This window comes from Bombina bombina, unplaced genomic scaffold (genome assembly GCF_027579735.1).
Source record: "Bombina bombina isolate aBomBom1 unplaced genomic scaffold, aBomBom1.pri scaffold_2374, whole genome shotgun sequence".
Taxonomy (NCBI): domain Eukaryota; kingdom Metazoa; phylum Chordata; class Amphibia; order Anura; family Bombinatoridae; genus Bombina; species Bombina bombina.
Window position 1 is genome coordinate 14,376 of NW_026512614.1, and position 18,243 is coordinate 32,618.

The 18,243-nt window shown below is 38.3% G+C and overlaps 17 non-coding genes across 17 annotated transcripts; all 17 read right to left on the reverse strand.

The window, feature by feature from the left end:
- Positions 1 to 9,020: 9,020 nt before the first annotated feature.
- Positions 9,021 to 9,113, reverse strand: TRNAI-UAU (transfer RNA isoleucine (anticodon UAU)). The gene is given in 2 exon segments: positions 9,021 to 9,056; positions 9,076 to 9,113. It is a non-coding gene; the product is annotated as a tRNA-Ile (tRNA).
- A 714-nt stretch (positions 9,114 to 9,827) lies between these two features.
- Positions 9,828 to 9,900, reverse strand: TRNAR-CCU (transfer RNA arginine (anticodon CCU)). The gene has a single exon. It is a non-coding gene; the product is annotated as a tRNA-Arg (tRNA).
- A 150-nt stretch (positions 9,901 to 10,050) lies between these two features.
- Positions 10,051 to 10,143, reverse strand: TRNAI-UAU (transfer RNA isoleucine (anticodon UAU)). The gene is given in 2 exon segments: positions 10,051 to 10,086; positions 10,106 to 10,143. It is a non-coding gene; the product is annotated as a tRNA-Ile (tRNA).
- A 714-nt stretch (positions 10,144 to 10,857) lies between these two features.
- TRNAR-CCU (transfer RNA arginine (anticodon CCU)) lies at positions 10,858 to 10,930 on the reverse strand. Its single transcript has one exon. It is a non-coding gene; the product is annotated as a tRNA-Arg (tRNA).
- Positions 10,931 to 11,062: 132 nt separating this feature from the next.
- Positions 11,063 to 11,135, reverse strand: TRNAR-CCU (transfer RNA arginine (anticodon CCU)). Its single transcript has one exon. It is a non-coding gene; the product is annotated as a tRNA-Arg (tRNA).
- Positions 11,136 to 11,267: 132 nt separating this feature from the next.
- TRNAI-UAU (transfer RNA isoleucine (anticodon UAU)) lies at positions 11,268 to 11,360 on the reverse strand. The gene is given in 2 exon segments: positions 11,268 to 11,303; positions 11,323 to 11,360. It is a non-coding gene; the product is annotated as a tRNA-Ile (tRNA).
- A 919-nt stretch (positions 11,361 to 12,279) lies between these two features.
- On the reverse strand, positions 12,280 to 12,372 carry TRNAI-UAU (transfer RNA isoleucine (anticodon UAU)). The gene is given in 2 exon segments: positions 12,280 to 12,315; positions 12,335 to 12,372. It is a non-coding gene; the product is annotated as a tRNA-Ile (tRNA).
- Positions 12,373 to 13,086: 714 nt separating this feature from the next.
- On the reverse strand, positions 13,087 to 13,159 carry TRNAR-CCU (transfer RNA arginine (anticodon CCU)). The gene has a single exon. It is a non-coding gene; the product is annotated as a tRNA-Arg (tRNA).
- A 275-nt stretch (positions 13,160 to 13,434) lies between these two features.
- TRNAR-CCU (transfer RNA arginine (anticodon CCU)) lies at positions 13,435 to 13,507 on the reverse strand. Its single transcript has one exon. It is a non-coding gene; the product is annotated as a tRNA-Arg (tRNA).
- Positions 13,508 to 13,639: 132 nt separating this feature from the next.
- On the reverse strand, positions 13,640 to 13,732 carry TRNAI-UAU (transfer RNA isoleucine (anticodon UAU)). The gene is given in 2 exon segments: positions 13,640 to 13,675; positions 13,695 to 13,732. It is a non-coding gene; the product is annotated as a tRNA-Ile (tRNA).
- A 919-nt stretch (positions 13,733 to 14,651) lies between these two features.
- TRNAI-UAU (transfer RNA isoleucine (anticodon UAU)) lies at positions 14,652 to 14,744 on the reverse strand. Its single transcript is given in 2 exon segments — positions 14,652 to 14,687; positions 14,707 to 14,744. It is a non-coding gene; the product is annotated as a tRNA-Ile (tRNA).
- Positions 14,745 to 15,458: 714 nt separating this feature from the next.
- On the reverse strand, positions 15,459 to 15,531 carry TRNAR-CCU (transfer RNA arginine (anticodon CCU)). The gene has a single exon. It is a non-coding gene; the product is annotated as a tRNA-Arg (tRNA).
- A 168-nt stretch (positions 15,532 to 15,699) lies between these two features.
- Positions 15,700 to 15,792, reverse strand: TRNAI-UAU (transfer RNA isoleucine (anticodon UAU)). Its single transcript is given in 2 exon segments — positions 15,700 to 15,735; positions 15,755 to 15,792. It is a non-coding gene; the product is annotated as a tRNA-Ile (tRNA).
- Positions 15,793 to 16,506: 714 nt separating this feature from the next.
- Positions 16,507 to 16,579, reverse strand: TRNAR-CCU (transfer RNA arginine (anticodon CCU)). Its single transcript has one exon. It is a non-coding gene; the product is annotated as a tRNA-Arg (tRNA).
- Positions 16,580 to 16,854: 275 nt separating this feature from the next.
- On the reverse strand, positions 16,855 to 16,927 carry TRNAR-CCU (transfer RNA arginine (anticodon CCU)). Its single transcript has one exon. It is a non-coding gene; the product is annotated as a tRNA-Arg (tRNA).
- Positions 16,928 to 17,059: 132 nt separating this feature from the next.
- TRNAI-UAU (transfer RNA isoleucine (anticodon UAU)) lies at positions 17,060 to 17,152 on the reverse strand. Its single transcript is given in 2 exon segments — positions 17,060 to 17,095; positions 17,115 to 17,152. It is a non-coding gene; the product is annotated as a tRNA-Ile (tRNA).
- Positions 17,153 to 17,790: 638 nt separating this feature from the next.
- On the reverse strand, positions 17,791 to 17,883 carry TRNAI-UAU (transfer RNA isoleucine (anticodon UAU)). Its single transcript is given in 2 exon segments — positions 17,791 to 17,826; positions 17,846 to 17,883. It is a non-coding gene; the product is annotated as a tRNA-Ile (tRNA).
- Between the last annotated feature and the right edge of the window lie 360 nt (positions 17,884 to 18,243).

Sequence of the window (18,243 nt, forward strand, 5' to 3'; positions counted from 1 at the left end):
AAAAATTAATTATAATATATCTAATGGAAAATACTTGCCGAAAATTACAGCAAAGCACCTCCCAAGAAAACATTACTATTAGAGTAAAGATGCTAATATAGTATCAATATGAATATAAACGAATAAAATATAGATGCCAACTCAGGGATCATCTCATAAGTCACAACTCCATATGAGTAATGCACTAAAACTTATAATTACATAAAAAAACGCAATAAATATGTGGTAATAAAAATACAGTATCGCATATCTACATAACAAAACAATTCTCAAAAGGATAATACCAATTAAAAAAGTAACTAAATATAATCCATAGAAATTTCAATTAAAAGCTGCCATGTCAATGTTTTCATTTAGACCATGGGGTTTCAAAGTTTTTAGTTTCCATATCCAATAGGTCTCTCTTTGTCGTAAGTGTATGAACCTATTTCTACCCCATTTAGGCGCTACATGTTCTATAGGGAGAATATTAAATATATCGTTTTCTCCTGGATGGCATACGCCCTTGTGGCGAGGAACACTATGATTTACCAATTCATTCTTTACATTTCTCATGTGTTCACCCCATCTCTTTTTGATGGGTCTTGAGGTTCTCCCAACATACTGAACCCCACATTTGCATTGTAACAAATACACCACAAATGTTGAATCACACGTGAAGTGTGAAGAAACCATGAATTTTTCATTGGTGACTGAGGACTTAAATTCATTAATACTACCCATCGTATAGCTACAAAGGCCACAATTATTTTTCCCACATTTAAAAAAACCCATCTTGGTGTTCAAAAAAGAAGAATTGGTGTTAGATTTAGAACTAGTTTTCAGCCTGTTTGTGCGTTTTTTCATTAGAATCTTACTTGGTGCCAACTTATTTTTAAGTGTTTGAGCTCTTCTAAAAGTGCATATAGGGGTATCATCCAGAATTTGTTTCAAGACTGGATCATTTTTTAAAATGAACCAGTATTTTTGTAAGATCTTCTTAATTAAATGATGGTTATTATTATACCTAGTAATGAATCGAGGATGATTGCTATTTTTAGAATTATAAGGCAAACTCTCCTCTTCCACCTTCCCTTTATCCTTTTTCTCAGAATTGATCAAATCTGCTCTTATTTTATTCCTAGCTTTTTGATAGCCTAATTCTATAAGTTTTGGTGGATATTCTTTAGCAAGAAACCTTTCTTTTAATATTTTTGATTGCTCATCAAACACAGACATTTCAGTACAATTTCTGCGTATTCTGCAAAATTGGTTAAATGGAATATTTTCTTTCCACGGTTTGTAGTGATTACTTTTAAAATTCAAATAACTATTCGTATCCACAGTTTTGAAAAATGTCTTAGTTAAGATAGACCCTTTTGGATCCCAATATAATGTGAGATCCAAAAATTCAATTTGTTCTTTTGAAATATTGGATGTAAATGTTAAACCCATATTATTGGAGTTGAGGGATGTAACAAATTCCTCTGCCTTCAATACTGTTCCATCCCATATAAAGAGCAAATCATCAATAAAACGGCCATAGAAGACCAGGTTCGCCCTCGCTGGGGAATTGTAGATATACTCCTCTTCAAAGGACCCCATAAACAAATTAGCAAAGCTGGGGGCGAACCTGGTCCCCATGGCCGTGCCCTTTATTTGTAGGAAAAACTGCTCCTGAAATACAAAATAATTGTGCTTAAGCACAAAAGAGATGGCATCTAATAGAAAGATTTTTTGCTGTTCAGGTAAATAAATATCTCTAGATAAAAATTTATCAATAGAGTTAATGCCTAACTCGTGTGCTATATTTGAATAGAGAGCTGACACATCACATGTCATCCAAACTAAATTTTTAACATCCAGGTTTTTTAATCTCGATAATTTACTAATTAAATCTGGTGTGTCTTTTATATATGATGGTAAGCACTTTACTTCCTTTTTCAAAAAGGAGTCTATGTATTCAGATAGATTACACGTAAGGTTCCCGATCCCCGATATAATCGGGCGACCAGGAGGGTTATCCTTACACTTATGAATCTTAGGGAGGTGGTAGTAATAAGCAAGACTAGGGGTACCCGGGTTCAAAAATTCTTTTTCTTTTTTGGTGAGGATCCCTTTATAGTATCCATCATCTATAAGTTTAACCAAACCAATCATATATTTCTTGGTAGGGTTAAAAGTCAATCTCTTATAGTACTCAGGATTACATAGGATCCGATTTGCTTCCCCTAGATAGTCACCCCAGTCCTGCAATACTACCCCACCTCCCTTGTCGGCTTGTCTGATCACTATAGACTGATCTTTAGCTAGCTTAGATAAGGCTCTAATTTCATAGAAGTTCAAATTTGAGGCCTTCTTTCTATTTCTATTGCTATTATTCATAGAGCTAAACTCTTCCAGAACCAATTCTTGAAAGAGTTGGATATTATGATTGGTGATGGGAGGATTAAAACTGGATTTCAACATTAGATTAGAATGAACAAAATCATCAAACAGAGAATTACATAAATCTTCTGGTTCATAATAGATAATATCTGTAGAGGGTCTTTCAGACATATCATTAGTAATAATAGGTATCCGTTTATCTTGTTTTAATTTTTTATCACAGAAGTATCGTTGTAACGATAGCTTCCTGATAAATTTATTCAGATCAACAAATAATTCAAATATGTTGTGTTCATCTGAAGGACAAAAAGATAGCCCTCTATTTAGGACACAAATCTCTTCGTTTGTCAACACATGGCTAGAAAGATTAAATATACCATCTTTCATCCTTCTAAGTTTCTCCTTTTTGGAAGATTTTGCTCTCCCTCTGCTGCCACGTTTGCATATGTTCTTTTTCTTGGTGGCGGAGTATAGAAACCTTCTTTTACATAGTTGGTTTCCATTTGTTTTAATCTGATAGGTATTTGTCTTTGATGTTGTCTGTACTGATCTTGTTTCTTGTCTAAATGAAAACCCTGTGGTCTTTCTATTTTGTGTTCAGGTTCTGTATTATAGTATGCTGAACTAGATGGTTTAAAATGGTGACCCTTGTTATGATAATAACTCGTGTTACCATTATTATATGAAAGACTCGTATTACCGTAATCCCTGTCTTGTTCTCTTTTGTACCACTCATTATCCTCTGTCCTGTACTCTATAGAATTGTTCCTCTCTTTATATTGTTCTTTGGGAAAAAATCTCTGTTTGCTATTCCAAGTGGAGTTATAATGTCTGGGAGAATTATATCCCCTATTGAAATCCTTATTATCATTGAAATTATTTTTATTTTTATTATTATTATTATTATGATACCCATAATCGCCATTTCTATAATTCACATTTTTCTTTTTATCCTTAGGTTTCCTGTATTCTACTCTAGTCCAATCATCTTTTTTAGAAAAATTTTCTGTATTGGGGTTCTCCTCTACACCTAAACCTTCTTCCATAGCAGTCTCAGAAGGATTTTTATTTGTATAGATACATCCTTCTAAATAGTCTTTTTCGTCTCTGGCTAGTTTCTTAGATTTAATCTTAATCAATTTCTTTTGATATTTATCTGTTCTCTCTAAAATTTCTTTATTTTTATTTTCATAGTCAGAGTGTTGTTGATATTTAAGAAGAGCTGCTTGAAGTTCTTCTATTAAGGATTCGGTGTTATTCAACAACATTTCTCTGTGCTCAATCAATAGATCAATTAATTTGAAAGAACACTCAGATAATAAATTTTGCCATTTAGATGTTAATTCAGCATTATTTGTAAATGAGCATAATTTAGATAATCTAAGACCTCTGGGTATATGCCCCTTTAATTTGTATTTTTTTAAAGTGTCAATATCCCACCAGTGTCTGTGCTCTTGTTTAAGTGCATCCTCTAACTTAATAAATAGTTGTGTCATTGATAGATTACTATTATCTGTGGATGTAGATGTCTCAATAAAATTGTCACATGTGCTGAGAGTCAAACGACTCTGATTGCGGATTTCCTTACTTTGCATTTTACAAAATTTCGAAAAAATATATTAATAATTAATAAATAAATAATATTAAAGTCGCTCTTCACCAAAGCCCAATAGTGAAAACAAAAGTGATATATAAAAAAATGAAGGCGCCTAAATATGCAAACGAATAATGTATACAAAAAGTTATCATGTGATATATATCCCAAAAGCTTGACTGCCCTCTTCAACAAAGGACAAGGATTGAAAATATGTGTGATATGTATTCACAACTGGATTCTTAAAGTGATAGATACTTATATATGTACATATGAGTGTACAAAAAAAAAAAAAAATATATATATCTCAAAATACTGTGAATATAGATATAAACACTGTGCCTAAAAAGTGTTGCTATTGTGTCTTCCAAATCAAATAAATAAAGATATCGAAAACAACCTCCAGCAACTATGTTGCTGAGATGATAAAACTATCAATGCGAGAGATGTTACAGACGCACCATAGTATCATACAGTGTTGGAGACACATATAGGTGCAGGTATAACATAAAAATACCAGTACATACAATAAGTGCCTAAAAACAAAATAGGGTTATTAAAAAGTTCTTATCCAAAGTTCATGGAATGGAAATAATTTCCTCCGGGTGTTCCCTCCGATAGCGGGTATGCGGCAGCAGATACTCCTTCCAAAACTGATGGCACCAGTGACGATCTGCAGATAGAGAGGAAAAAAGAAGGAGGCGCCACAATAGTGTGAAATCGTTGATGAATAGGACCCCCACACAACGATACAAGATCACTTACTAGATTCAGAGCACTTGAGAAGTGCCACAAGCGCAGGCTGAACTATTCACAAGCTGTCCAGCGAGCTTATCCTTACGATCAACTCCGATCCAGTAGCCAAAGTGAAGATTACATGAAGCCCCACCGGTGCTTGGGGTTACAAAAGTGCCCAATGATGGTACAAGTGTCCTCCTCAGGGCAAAAGCACAGCTAATATTAATGTGTCAAAAGCTGTTAGCTAATACAAAGTTAAAAATAGCTTTTCAAAGTAAAGATAAAATCAAGCGTGATGACAGATAGGTTAAAATATAACATATAAGTTTATTAAAACCTAATACACTACGCGTTTCCCGGTCACAACAACCGTTTCATCAGGTGTATAGAACTAACAGTCATCACACTATTTAAAACAAATCTCGGCGTTCACCAGTTGACAATGCGCATGCTCATAAAAGCTGTTACCAATGAGATGATAAACTGAGCCGGCAAGCGTTATGATTGGACCAAAAGATGGGCGTGTGGTACCAGCCCCTGAAGCGTAAATCTCCTGTCACTCAAATGGCGACATTGAAGGCTCGCTCCGATTTCTATCTAGAAGCACGGCTGAGTGTTTTAAATACACACCGTGATACAAAATAAAATATAGACATATACATATATACACTACTGGAAAGTTAATTCGATATACCTAATGGGCAGTGGTCCCCAATATATCTCCATATAGGCCGGTATAATTTCCTATATAGAAACGATTCAATTTTTTAGGAGATCAATTTTCTCATCAAAATACATGTCATTCATGATTCATTGGGAGCTGAACTACTGGGTGATAGCTATTAGATGCCTTTAGGCAAAAAATTAATTATAATATATCTAATGGAAAATACTTGCCGAAAATTACAGCAAAGCACCTCCCAAGAAAACATTACTATTAGAGTAAAGATGCTAATATAGTATCAATATGAATATAAACGAATAAAATATAGATGCCAACTCAGGGATCATCTCATAAGTCACAACTCCATATGAGTAATGCACTAAAACTTATAATTACATAAAAAAACGCAATAAATATGTGGTAATAAAAATACAGTATCGCATATCTACATAACAAAACAATTCTCAAAAGGATAATACCAATTAAAAAAGTAACTAAATATAATCCATAGAAATTTCAATTAAAAGCTGCCATGTCAATGTTTTCATTTAGACCATGGGGTTTCAAAGTTTTTAGTTTCCATATCCAATAGGTCTCTCTTTGTCGTAAGTGTATGAACCTATTTCTACCCCATTTAGGCGCTACATGTTCTATAGGGAGAATATTAAATATATCGTTTTCTCCTGGATGGCATACGCCCTTGTGGCGAGGAACACTATGATTTACCAATTCATTCTTTACATTTCTCATGTGTTCACCCCATCTCTTTTTGATGGGTCTTGAGGTTCTCCCAACATACTGAACCCCACATTTGCATTGTAACAAATACACCACAAATGTTGAATCACACGTGAAGTGTGAAGAAACCATGAATTTTTCATTGGTGACTGAGGACTTAAATTCATTAATACTACCCATCGTATAGCTACAAAGGCCACAATTATTTTTCCCACATTTAAAAAAACCCATCTTGGTGTTCAAAAAAGAAGAATTGGTGTTAGATTTAGAACTAGTTTTCAGCCTGTTTGTGCGTTTTTTCATTAGAATCTTACTTGGTGCCAACTTATTTTTAAGTGTTTGAGCTCTTCTAAAAGTGCATATAGGGGTATCATCCAGAATTTGTTTCAAGACTGGATCATTTTTTAAAATGAACCAGTATTTTTGTAAGATCTTCTTAATTAAATGATGGTTATTATTATACCTAGTAATGAATCGAGGATGATTGCTATTTTTAGAATTATAAGGCAAACTCTCCTCTTCCACCTTCCCTTTATCCTTTTTCTCAGAATTGATCAAATCTGCTCTTATTTTATTCCTAGCTTTTTGATAGCCTAATTCTATAAGTTTTGGTGGATATTCTTTAGCAAGAAACCTTTCTTTTAATATTTTTGATTGCTCATCAAACACAGACATTTCAGTACAATTTCTGCGTATTCTGCAAAATTGGTTAAATGGAATATTTTCTTTCCACGGTTTGTAGTGATTACTTTTAAAATTCAAATAACTATTCGTATCCACAGTTTTGAAAAATGTCTTAGTTAAGATAGACCCTTTTGGATCCCAATATAATGTGAGATCCAAAAATTCAATTTGTTCTTTTGAAATATTGGATGTAAATGTTAAACCCATATTATTGGAGTTGAGGGATGTAACAAATTCCTCTGCCTTCAATACTGTTCCATCCCATATAAAGAGCAAATCATCAATAAAACGGCCATAGAAGACCAGGTTCGCCCTCGCTGGGGAATTGTAGATATACTCCTCTTCAAAGGACCCCATAAACAAATTAGCAAAGCTGGGGGCGAACCTGGTCCCCATGGCCGTGCCCTTTATTTGTAGGAAAAACTGCTCCTGAAATACAAAATAATTGTGCTTAAGCACAAAAGAGATGGCATCTAATAGAAAGATTTTTTGCTGTTCAGGTAAATAAATATCTCTAGATAAAAATTTATCAATAGAGTTAATGCCTAACTCGTGTGCTATATTTGAATAGAGAGCTGACACATCACATGTCATCCAAACTAAATTTTTAACATCCAGGTTTTTTAATCTCGATAATTTACTAATTAAATCTGGTGTGTCTTTTATATATGATGGTAAGCACTTTACTTCCTTTTTCAAAAAGGAGATGGGGTGAACACATGAGAAATGTAAAGAATGAATTGGTAAATCATAGTGTTCCTCGCCACAAGGGCGTATGCCATCCAGGAGAAAACGATATATTTAATATTCTCCCTATAGAACATGTAGCGCCTAAATGGGGTAGAAATAGGTTCATACACTTACGACAAAGAGAGACCTATTGGATATGGAAACTAAAAACTTTGAAACCCCATGGTCTAAATGAAAACATTGACATGGCAGCTTTTAATTGAAATTTCTATGGATTATATTTAGTTACTTTTTTAATTGGTATTATCCTTTTGAGAATTGTTTTGTTATGTAGATATGCGATACTGTATTTTTATTACCACATATTTATTGCGTTTTTTTATGTAATTATAAGTTTTAGTGCATTACTCATATGGAGTTGTGACTTATGAGATGATCCCTGAGTTGGCATCTATATTTTATTCGTTTATATTCATATTGATACTATATTAGCATCTTTACTCTAATAGTAATGTTTTCTTGGGAGGTGCTTTGCTGTAATTTTCGGCAAGTATTTTCCATTAGATATATTATAATTAATTTTTTGCCTAAAGGCATCTAATAGCTATCACCCAGTAGTTCAGCTCCCAATGAATCATGAATGACATGTATTTTGATGAGAAAATTGATCTCCTAAAAAATTGAATCGTTTCTATATAGGAAATTATACCGGCCTATATGGAGATATATTGGGGACCACTGCCCATTAGGTATATCGAATTAACTTTCCAGTAGTGTATATATGTATATGTCTATATTTTATTTTGTATCACGGTGTGTATTTAAAACACTCAGCCGTGCTTCTAGATAGAAATCGGAGCGAGCCTTCAATGTCGCCATTTGAGTGACAGGAGATTTACGCTTCAGGGGCTGGTACCACACGCCCATCTTTTGGTCCAATCATAACGCTTGCCGGCTCAGTTTATCATCTCATTGGTAACAGCTTTTATGAGCATGCGCATTGTCAACTGGTGAACGCCGAGATTTGTTTTAAATAGTGTGATGACTGTTAGTTCTATACACCTGATGAAACGGTTGTTGTGACCGGGAAACGCGTAGTGTATTAGGTTTTAATAAACTTATATGTTATATTTTAACCTATCTGTCATCACGCTTGATTTTATCTTTACTTTGAAAAGCTATTTTTAACTTTGTATTAGCTAACAGCTTTTGACACATTAATATTAGCTGTGCTTTTGCCCTGAGGAGGACACTTGTACCATCATTGGGCACTTTTGTAACCCCAAGCACCGGTGGGGCTTCATGTAATCTTCACTTTGGCTACTGGATCGGAGTTGATCGTAAGGATAAGCTCGCTGGACAGCTTGTGAATAGTTCAGCCTGCGCTTGTGGCACTTCTCAAGTGCTCTGAATCTAGTAAGTGATCTTGTATCGTTGTGTGGGGATACGTAGATATTAGGAGTGACGTAATTCAGTGAATTAGGACTGCATTATAAATCCACGAATGCAGGCAATATAAAGCCACGCAACTGTAAGGAAAAGAGCTGCTCCAGGTGAGGCTCGAACTCACAACCTCGGCATTGCTCAGCAGTTACTGTCGTATAAGTACCGCGCGCTAACCAATTGCGCCACTGGAGCTTTGCTTGCAGACCAAGAGTAAAGCATACAGCTTGACCTATTGTTCCCCTAATGAAATGTGGTAATATGATCCATACACACACTTGTCGATGAATCCGGAAGATGAGCTAGTGAACCGAGAATTGTAACATAAGAGTAAAATTGGACAAACTGCCAACAATTAGTTATTGTTGATGGCCAGAGGAGCTGTTTGACCCTAGCTTGCTACACAGACTGTATGTCACTGTTGCAAAAACCCTAATGCCTTATTTCAGTGACTCATTACGGCAAGTGTGCACGCGGATACCTAGGGATAGAGCAGATAATTTTTTTTAAGATTTATGTCTTTCTGGGCAATGTGTCTTGTTAGCATAGCTCCAAAATAACAATCTCAATCAAACTGCTAAGTTACTCTCTAAAACTTTGCAACAATTTGCAGAGTGTACGCATAATGACGTGAAAATGTGAAATGATGTCGTTCCCACATCTACCCAGGAAAAACACATGATACTTGTCCAAAAAAGATGCACTGTTGTTACTAGGCAATTTTCTTCCAAGGACAAGATGAACACGACCATCTCGGAGCATTAGCTCAAACATTTATGACCTGTCAATCTAAACTCCATTGTGCTTGTTGCAAATGCCCAATACACATGAACGCATCCATACGCTTGCTTATCATACAGTTGCTCATATGGCAGCTTAAATTTATGTGTCTAAAATGGCAGTGAGATTCACCCCAGATGGGACTCGAACCCACAATACCTGGCTTAGGAGGCCAGTGCCTTATCCATTAGGCCACTGGGGCTTGCCTGTTTGACCTGTTTGACCTGTTTGACCTGTTTTTATTTGTAGATATACGTAGATATTAGGAGTGACGTAATTCAGTGAATAAGGACTGCATTATAAATGCACGAATACAGGCAATATAAAGCCACGCAACTGTAAGGAAAAGAGCTGCTCCAGGTGAGGCTCGAACTCACAACCTCGGCATTGCTCACCAGTTACTGTCGTATAAGTACCGCGCGCTAACCGATTGCGCCACTGGAGCTTTGCTTGCAGACCAAGAGTAAAGCATACAGCTTGACCTATTGTTCCCCTAATGAAATGTGGTAATATGATCCATACACACACTTGTCGATGAATCCGGAAGATGAGCTAGTGAACCGAGAATTGTAACATAAGAGTAAAATTGGACAAACTGCCAACAATTAGTTATTGTTGATGGCCAGAGGAGCTGTTTGACCCTAGCTTGCTACACAGACTGTATGTCACTGTTGCAAAAACCCTAATGCCTTATTTCAGTGACTCATTATGGCAAGTGTGCACGCGGATACCTAGGGATAGAGCAGAGAATTTTTTTTAAGATTTATGTCTTTCTGGGCAATGTGTCTTGTTAGCATAGCTCCAAAATAATAATCTCAATCAAACTGCTAAGTTACTCTCTAAAACATTGCAACAATTTGCAGAGTGTACGCATAATGACGTGAAAATGTGAAATGATGTCGTTCCCACATCATCCCAGGAAAAACACATGATACTTGTCCAAAAAAGCTGCACTATTGTTACTAGGCAATTTTCTTCCAAGGACAAGATGAACACGACCATCTTGGAGCATTAGCTCCAACATTTATGACCTGTAAATCTAAACTCCATTGTGCTTGTTGCAAATGCCCAATACACATGAACGCATCCATACGCTTGCTTATCATTCAGTTGCTCATATGGCAGCTTAAATTTATGTGTCTAAAATGGCAGTGAGACTCACCCCAGATGGGACTCAAACCCACAATCCCTGGCTTAGGAGGCCAGTGCCTTATCCATTAGGCCACTGGGGCTTGCCTGTGTGACATGTTTGTATTTGTAGATATACGTAGATATTAGGAGTGACGTAATTCAGTGAATAAGGACTGCATTATAAATCCACGAATACAGGAAAAATAAAGCCATGCAACTGTAAGGAAAAGAGCTGCTCCAGGTGAGGCTCGAACCCACAATCCCTGGCTTAGGAGGCCAGTGCCTTATCCATTAGGCCACTGGGGTTTGCCTGTGTGACATGTTTTTATTTGTAGATATACGTAGATATTAGGAGTGACGTAATTCAGTGAATAAGGACTGCATTATAAATCCACAAATACAGGAAATATAAAGCCATGCAACTGTAAGGAAAAGAGCTGCCCCAGGTGAGGCTCGAACTCACAACCTCGGCATTGCTCACCAGTTACTGTCGTATAACTACCGCGCGCTAACCGATTGCGCCACTGGAGCTTTGCTTGCAGACCAAGAGTAAAGCATACAGCTTGACCTATTGTTCCCCTAATGAAATGTGGTAATATGATCCATACACACACTTGTCGATGAATCCGGAAGATGAGCTAGTGAACCAGGCATTGTAACATAAGAGTAAAATTGGACAAACTGCCAACAATTAGTTATTGTTGATGGCCAGAGTAGCTGTTTGACCCTAGCTTGCTACACAGACTGTATGTCACTGTTGCAAAAACCCTAATGCCTTATTTCAGTGACTCATTACGGCAAGTGTGCACGCGGATACCTAGGGATAGAGCAGAGAATTGTTTTTAAGATTTATGTCTTTCTGGGCAATGTGTCTTGTTAGCATAGCTCCAAAATAACAATCTCAATCAAACTGTTAAGTTACTCTCTAAAACATTGCAACAATTTGCAGAGTGTACGCATAATGACGTGAAAATGTGAAATGATGTCGTTCCCACATCTACCCAGAAAAAACACATGATACTTGTCCAAAAAAGCTGCACTGTTGTTACTAGGCAATTTTCTTCCAAGGACAAGATGAACATGACCATCTCGGAGAATTAGCTCCAACATTTATGACCTGTCAATCTAAACTCCATTGTGCTTGTTGCAAATGCCCAATACACATGAACGCATCCATACGCTTGCTTATCATTCAGTTGCTCATATGGCAGCTTAAATTTATGTGTCTAAAATGGCAGTGAGACTCACCCCAGATTGGAATCGAACCCACAATCCCTGGCTTAGGAGGCTGGTGCCTTATCCATTAGGCCACTGGGGTTTGCCTATGTGACATGTTTTTATTTGTAGATATACGTAGATATTAGGAGTGACGTAATTCAGTGAATTAGGACCGCATTATAAATCCACGAATGCAGGCAATATAAAGCCACGCAACTGTAAGGAAAAGAGCTGCTCCAGGTGAGGCTCGAACTCACAACCTCGGCATTGCTCACCAGTTACTGTCGTATAAGTACCGGGCGCTAACCGATTGCGCCACTGGAGCTTTGCTTGCAGACCAAGAGTAAAGCATACAGCTTGACCTATTGTTCCCCTAATGAAATGTGGTAATATGATCCATACACACACTTGTCGATGAATCCGGAAGATGAGCTAGTGAACCGAGAATTGTAACATAAGAGTAAAATTGGACAAACTGCCAACAATTAGTTATTGTTGATGGCCAGAGGAGCTGTTTGACCCTAGCTTGCTACACAGACTGTATGTCACTGTTGCAAAAACCCTAATGCCTTATTTCAGTGACTCATTACGGCAAGTGTGCACGCGGATACCTAGGGATAGAGCAGATAATTTTTTTTAAGATTTATGTCTTTCTGGGCAATGTGTCTTGTTAGCATAGCTCCAAAATAACAATCTCAATCAAACTGCTAAGTTACTCTCTAAAACTTTGCAACAATTTGCAGAGTGTACGCATAATGACGTGAAAATGTGAAATGATGTCGTTCCCACATCTACCCAGGAAAAACACATGATACTTGTCCAAAAAAGATGCACTGTTGTTACTAGGCAATTTTCTTCCAAGGACAAGATGAACACGACCATCTCGGAGCATTAGCTCCAACATTTATGACCTGTCAATCTAAACTCCATTGTGCTTGTTGCAAATGCCCAATACACATGAACGCATCCATACGCTTGCTTATCATTCAGTTGCTCATATGGCAGCTTAAATTTATGTGTCTAAAATGGCAGTGAGATTCACCCCAGATGGGACTCGAACCCACAATCCCTGGCTTAGGAGGCCAGTGCCTTATCCATTAGGCCACTGGGGCTTGCCTGTTTGACCTGTTTGACCTGTTTGACATGTTTGACATGTTTTTATTTGTAGATATACGTAGATATTAGGAGTGACGTAATTCAAACCCACAATCCCTGGCTTAGGAGGCCAGTGCCTTATCCATTAGGCCACTGGGGCTTGCCTGTGTGACATGTTTTTATTTGTAGATATACGTAGATATTAGGAGTGACGTAATTCAGTGAATAAGGACTGCATTATAAATCCACGAATACAGGAAATATAAAGCCATGCAACTGTAAGGAAAAGAGCTGCTCCAGGTGAGGCTCGAACCCACAATCCCTGGCTTAGGAGGCCAGTGCCTTATCCATTAGGCCACTGGGGCTTGCCTGTGTGACATGTTTTTATTTGTAGATATACGTAGATATTAGGAGTGACGTAATTCAGTGAATAAGGACTGCATTATAAATCCACGAATACAGGAAATATAAAGCCATGCAACTGTAAGGAAAAGAGCTGCTCCAGGTGAGGCTCGAACTCACAACCTCGGCATTGCTCACCAGTTACTGTCGTATAAGTACCGCGCGCTAACCGATTGCGCCACTGGAGCTTTGCTTGCAGACCAAGAGTAAAGCATACAGCTTGACCTATTGTTCCCCTAATGAAATGTGGTAATATGATCCATACACACACTTGTCGATGAATCCGGAAGATGAGCTAGTGAACCAAGCATTGTAACATAAGAGTAAAATTGGACAAACTGCCAACAATTAGTTATTGTTGATGGCCAGAGTAGCTGTTTGACCCTAGCTTGCTACACAGACTGTATGTCACTGTTGCAAAAACCCTAATGCCTTATTTCAGTGACTCATTACGGCAAGTGTGCACGCGGATACCTAGGGATAGAGCAGAGAATTGTTTTTAAGATTTATGTCTTTCTGGGCAATGTGTCTTGTTAGCATAGCTCCAAAATAACAATCTCAATCAAACTGTTAAGTTACTCTCTAAAACATTGCAACAATTTGCAGAGTGTACGCATAATGACGTGAAAATGTGAAATGATGTCGTTCCCACATCTACCCAGAAAAAACACATGATACTTGTCCAAAAAAGCTGCACTGTTGTTACTAGGCAATTTTCTTCCAAGGACAAGATGAACATGACCATCTCGGAGAATTAGCTCCAACATTTATGACCTGTCAATCTAAACTCCATTGTGCTTGTTGCAAATGCCCAATACACATGAACGCATCCATACGCTTGCTTATCATTCAGTTGCTCATATGGCAGCTTAAATTTATGTGTCTAAAATGGCAGTGAGACTCACCCCAGATTGGAATCGAACCCACAATCCCTGGCTTAGGAGGCCGGTGCCTTATCCATTACGCCACTGGGGTTTGCCTATGTGACATGTTTTTATTTGTAGATATACGTAGATATTAGGAGTGACGTAATTCAGTGAATTAGGACCGCATTATAAATCCACGAATGCAGGCAATATAAAGCCACGCAACTGTAAGGAAAAGAGCTGCTCCAGGTGAGGCTCGAACTCACAACCTCGGCATTGCTCACCAGTTACTGTCGTATAAGTACCGGGCGCTAACCGATTGCGCCACTGGAGCTTTGCTTGCAGACCAAGAGTAAAGCATACAGCTTGACCTATTGTTCCCCTAATGAAATGTGGTAATATGATCCATACACACACTTGTCGATGAATCCGGAAGATGAGCTAGTGAACCGAGAATTGTAACATAAGAGTAAAATTGGACAAACTGCCAACAATTAGTTATTGTTGATGGCCAGAGGAGCTGTTTGACCCTAGCTTGCTACACAGACTGTATGTCACTGTTGCAAAAACCCTAATGCCTTATTTCAGTGACTCATTACGGCAAGTGTGCACGCGGATACCTAGGGATAGAGCAGAGAATTTTTTTTAAGATTTATGTCTTTCTGGGCAATGTGTCTTGTTAGCATAGCTCCAAAATAACAATCTCAATCAAACTGCTAAGTTACTCTCTAAAACTTTGCAACAATTTGCAGAGTGTACGCATAATGACGTGAAAATGTGAAATGATGTCGTTCCCACATCTACCCAGGAAAAACACATGATACTTGTCCAAAAAAGATGCACTGTTGTTACTAGGCAATTTTCTTCCAAGGACAAGATGAACACGACCATCTCGGAGCATTAGCTCCAACATTTATGACCTGTCAATCTAAACTCCATTGTGCTTGTTGCAAATGCCCAATACACATGAACGCATCCATACGCTTGCTTATCATACAGTTGCTCATATGGCAGCTTAAATTTATGTGTCTAAAATGGCAGTGAGATTCACCCCAGATGGGACTCGAACCCACAATCCCTGGCTTAGGAGGCCAGTGCCTTATCCATTAGGCCACTGGGGCTTGCCTGTTTGACCTGTTTGACCTGTTTGACCTGTTTGACATGTTTGACATGTTTTTATTTGTAGATATACGTAGATATTAGGAGTGACGTAATTCAGTGAATAAGGACTGCATTATAAATGCACGAATACAGGCAATATAAAGCCACGCAACTGTAAGGAAAAGAGCTGCTCCAGGTGAGGCTTGAACTCACAACCTCAGCATTGCTCACCAGTTACTGTCGTATAAGTACCGCGCGCTAACCGATTGCGCCACTGGAGCTTTGCTTGCAGACCAAGAGTAAAGCATACAGCTTGACCTATTGTTCCCCTAATGAAATGTGGTAATATGATCCATACACACACTTGTCGATGAATCTGGAAGATGAGCTAGTGAACCGAGAATTGTAACATAAGAGTAAAATTGGACAAACTGCCAACAATTAGTTATTGTTGATGGCCAGAGGAGCTGTTTGACCCTAGCTTGCTACACAGACTGTATGTCACTGTTGCAAAAACCCTAATGCCTTATTTCAGTGACTCATTACGGCAAGTGTGCACGCGGATACCTAGGGATAGAGCAGATAATTTTTTTTAAGATTTATGTCTTTCTGGGCAATGTGTCTTGTTAGCATAGCTCCAAAATAACAATCTCAATCAAACTGCTAAGTTACTCTCTAAAACTTTGCAACAATTTGCAGAGTGTACGCATAATGACGTGAAAATGTGAAATGATGTCGTTCCCACATCTACCCAGGAAAAACACATGATACTTGTCCAAAAAAGATGCACTGTTGTTACTAGGCAATTTTCTTCCAAGGACAAGATGAACACGACCATCTCGGAGCATTAGCTCCAACATTTATGACCTGTCAATCTAAACTCCATTGTGCTTGTTGCAAATGCCCAATACACATGAACGCATCCATACGCTTGCTTATCATACAGTTGCTCATATGGCAGCTTAAATTTATGTGTCTAAAATGGCAGTGAGATTCACCCCAGATGGGACTCGAACCCACAATCCCTGGCTTAGGAGGCCAGTGCCTTATCCATTAGGCCACTGGGGCTTGCCTGTTTGACCTGTTTGACCTGTTTGACCTGTTTGACATGTTTTTATTTGTAGATATACGTAGATATTAGGAGTGACGTAATTCAAACCCACAATCCCTGGCTTAGGAGGCCAGTGCCTTATCCATTAGGCCACTGGGGCTTGCCTGTGTGACATGTTTTTATTTGTAGATATACGTAGATATTAGGAGTGACGTAATTCAGTGAATAAGGACTGCATTATAAATCCACGAATACAGGAAATATAAAGCCATGCAACTGTAAGGAAAAGAGCTGCTCCAGGTGAGGCTCGAACCCACAATCCCTGGCTTAGGAGGCCAGTGCCTTATCCATTAGGCCACTGGGGCTTGCCTGTGTGACATGTTTTTATTTGTAGATATACGTAGATATTAGGAGTGACGTAATTCAGTGAATAAGGACTGCATTATAAATCCACGAATACAGGAAATATAAAGCCATGCAACTGTAAGGAAAAGAGCTGCTCCAGGTGAGGCTCGAACTCACAACCTCGGCATTGCTCACCAGTTACTGTCGTATAAGTACCGCGCGCTAACCGATTGCGCCACTGGAGCTTTGCTTGCAGACCAAGAGTAAAGCATACAGCTTGACCTATTGTTCCCCTAATGAAATGTGGTAATATGATCCATACACACACTTGTCGATGAATCCGGAAGATGAGCTAGTGAACCAAGAATTGTAACATAAGAGTAAAATTGGACAAACTGCCAACAATTAGTTATTGTTGATGGCCAGAGTAGCTGTTTGACCCTAGCTTGCTACACAGACTGTATGTCACTGTTGCAAAAACCCTAATGCCTTATTTCAGTGACTCATTACGGCAAGTGTGCACGCGGATACCTAGGGATAGAGCAGAGAATTGTCAATCTAAACTCCATTGTGCTTGTTGCAAATGCCCAATACACATGAACGCATCCATACGCTTGCTTATCATTCAGTTGCTCATATGGCAGCTTAAATTTATGTGTCTAAAATGGCAGTGAGACTCACCCCAGATTGGAATTGAACCCACAATCCCTGGCTTAAGAGGCCGGTGCCTTATCCATTAGGCCACTGGGGCTTGCCTATGTGACATGTTTTTATTTGTAGATATACGTAGATATTAGGAGTGACGTAATTCAGTGAATTAGGACTGCATTATAAATACACGAATGCAGGCAATATAAAGCCACGCAACTGTAAGGAAAAGAGCTGCTCCAGGTGAGGCTCGAACTCACAACCTCGGCATTGCTCAGCAGTTACTGTCGTATAAGTACCGCGCGCTAACCGATTGCGCCACTGGAGCTTTGCTTGCAGACCAAGAGTAAAGCATACAGCTTGACCTATTGTTCCCCTAATGAAATGTGGTAATATGATCCATACACACACTTGTCGATGAATCCGGAAGATGAGCTAGTGAACCAAGAATTATGCCAACAATTAGTTATTGTTGATGGCCAGAGTAGCTGTTTGACCCTAGCTTGCTACACAGACTGTATGTCACTGTTGCAAAAACCCTAATGCCTTATTTCAGTGACTCATTACGGCAAGTGTGCACGCGGATACCTAGGGATAGAGCAGAGAATTGTTTTTAAGATTTATGTCTTTCTGGGCAATGTGTCTTGTTAGCATAGCTCCAAAATAACAATCTCAATCAAACTGTTAA